This window comes from Sesamum indicum, linkage group LG10 (assembly GCF_000512975.1).
Source record: "Sesamum indicum cultivar Zhongzhi No. 13 linkage group LG10, S_indicum_v1.0, whole genome shotgun sequence".
Lineage (NCBI taxonomy): Eukaryota > Viridiplantae > Streptophyta > Magnoliopsida > Lamiales > Pedaliaceae > Sesamum > Sesamum indicum.
In genome coordinates this window covers 11,846,402-11,849,711 of record NC_026154.1, presented here as the reverse complement: position 1 = coordinate 11,849,711, position 3,310 = coordinate 11,846,402, and positions in this window count along the sequence as shown.

Genomic DNA, 3,310 nt, shown 5'->3' with positions numbered 1-3,310 from the left:
CGATCATGTGTTCAATTCAATTTTATAGGTTTCAAATCAGTAAAGTTAAAATCAATATGAACAAATCAATATCAGGCAAAACCAATCGCCTAGTGATCAGGTCAACATTGGTTTTAGCCTTATTTTTATTAAAAAAAAAGAAAAATATCGTCGAATGTTAATATCTTTTGGGTTAAACTTTTTCTTATTTATCGCCTCATCAAGTACTTAAATTTAGCTCATACTTTTTAAATATGGGACAATAAATTTGACTTAAGCTATTCCTTATTTACAACTTAAAAGTGCTTAACTTATACTTTTGTAACTGGGACAATAAGTTTGACTTAAATTTTTCCTGATTTATAGCTTAAATTTCTTAAATTTACTTTTATTTTTCGATGTGGGACAATAAATTACTTTTAAGGATTTTTCTTCCATCCTTCATGACTTCATCTACTCATTTCTCATTTTTCTTCAAGTTTTTCTAAATCTTTTTGGGATTTTTCTTTAGAAAAAAAATTATATAGAGGCATCGATTGCTATCTCTATTTGATTAAAATAGGAAAGCAACAAAGTATTCAACTTTCAAGAATTGTGTGGTTTTACATTTTAAATTCTTGTTAGTTTATAAATTTTGATTTAATTGGCTTATTCCAAGAAATTTGTTGATTTTTTATTGACAAAATGTTATAGATTATATATATTTATAAATTGTACTATTTCTATAATTTTTTGTTATACATTTTATTTATTTAATCAATTGATATATAATTTTTTGATATATACACATATATAATATATTCCGAGTCAATCGTTTTGTTCAATAGTACGATAAAAAATTATAAAAAGATTATCCCTATTCGAGCAGGGATGGAGCTTCAGAATTTAGAGGAAGAAGAAGAAATTTTTCTTTGAATTTTGTTCTATGCTCTTTTCATTGCTCCCCGTAATGTTAAATACAAAACCTATTCAAGGATCTTCGGACGAGTGTCATCATCTCTATTTTGCCCTAACAACTCGTGCCCTATCTATTTTATTTTCATTAGTGATTATCGTCCATAAATCTATTAATTTTGCTGCAACTTTATCGGACTTCTTAGCATCTGGGCTAGCTAGGTCCGTAACCCTATCATTGTCTGGCCCTTCGAGAACAGACTTGTCCTGAACGCTGAGCCCATACATTATCTGTGGGCTATTGGAGCCCGTCAACCTGTTCATATCAACTATTGGACCTAATTAGATCAGATTGATCGAATCAGTAACTCAATAATTCATCCAATGTTATCAACCGATCCTATTTTCAAAACATTATTATTGACAGCAACGTCTAGTCCGCGGCCTTCATAAATTAGGGATCAAATATTTGTGTCATAGAAAGTCATTAATTATTTACAGTGACAAAGTTATTAATAAATAAATGAAGTATAACATTATTTATATATGCACGCAACAGAAAGTAATATTAATAAAAAAATAATTTTAAAATTATAAATCAATAAAAACTTTTTTTATCATTATTGCAGTATAAAAAAATTATTATATCAAATATTCTGACATCTTCTGCCATTTTATTTATCGAAATACTTTAAAATCTTTATTTTAAAAGTATTTTAAATAAGTTTAAGCCAAACACCCTCGTAAATTGTATAACTAGTCCAATATAGTGTGTACATTTGAACAGACAAAGCATGTGTCTCGTAAATGTCCATTCGTAAATTACGGGTCAAACATTTGTGTCATTAATTATTTCCATGCCAAAGTTATTAATAAATGATTTAAGTATTGTTAGAGTGAAGCATGAACATCATTTATACGGTAGATTACAACGACCTCTTCTGAAATTTAGTATAATTATGAATATTTCTCATTATTTGAAAAATTATGAATAACCCTTAATATTTAATAAAATTATGTAAAAAAAATATATAAATTTGTAAAAAATAAGACGGGGTGGATGAAAAAATTTGAAAAATTATAAAAAAATTGTGCACTTTAGTCTATAAAAAAAATCAGAAAATGTTCAAAAATAAATAATAAATTATAATTTTTAGCCCACAAAGGCATTTTGATCAGTTCACCATAAAAAATTGATAGAAATCTGATAGAGACTAATATAAATAATAAATTATAATTTTTAGCCCACAAAGGCATTTTGATCAGTTCACCACAAAATATTGATAGAAACCTGACAGAGACTAATAGAATGAGACGGATGTTAAAATCAAGGGTATTGATAATTTTTCAAATAATAGCGGCATTTATAATTATATCAAATTTCGAAGGAGGCCGTTGTAATTTATTTTTATTTATATATGCATGCAAGAGTTTATCCTTTGATATGATCTCGGAAATTTCATATATACGAAATACGGAATTATAGTCCTATAGCACACTAAAACAGAATATAATATTAATAACAAAATATTAAATAGTAATTTTAAAATTATTGATAAAGATATATATATATATTAAGTGATAATAATTTTAATCTTATCATAATATAAATATAATAACAATAAATTATGGATTAATTTGTCACTGTAGATAATTATTAACACATTTATAGTGAAAACTATAATCGTTATCATGAAAAAAAAATGCAATTTCGATCCTATAAGTATAAAGAAATAGCATTTTTTCTTCTTCAATTTTGAATTAGCAATTGAAGACTATAATTAAAAAAAAAACAAAGAAAGAATTAACACATTAATCTAGATATCGTCGGAAAATGCTAAACAATTTTTTCCATTATGTAATATTGAATAATTGAATAAAAGTTTTATTCAACGGCATTGTTTTGTTGTGTTAACTTCATATGTACTTTGCTTTACTACTTTACATCACAACAAAGTCCGGTGGCCAATTATACTACCAAGGTAGTTGGGTTACACATTGGATAACAACTATAAAACCAACTACTGGTTGGTGAGTTTGAAACGTTGCAAGTCGAAATTCTCAAGATTGGTCGTCGAGTATTATATCGAGACTTGCACTAAGTGTTGCATCCATTGAATGAGTGTCATGTTTCATTAACGACAAAAGTGGAACGTCTATGCAACTTTAGTCGGTGGTTGACAAGAGCTGTTAAGCCGATTGAATTGGCTGATGAGGACTCGTCATATGAAAGCCCAAGAGGCTTGGTCGGTATGATCGATACCCCTCGACTCCGATAGATGAGATCTAGTTCTCAAACTTGATAAACCATAACAGTCATAAAAAGAGTCAAGCACATATCACTAAAAAAATAGTAGTATTAATTTGGTATGATCTATGATCGTTGCAAAAGTCCGTAGCAATGAGCCTATATATATATATATATATATATTTTTTT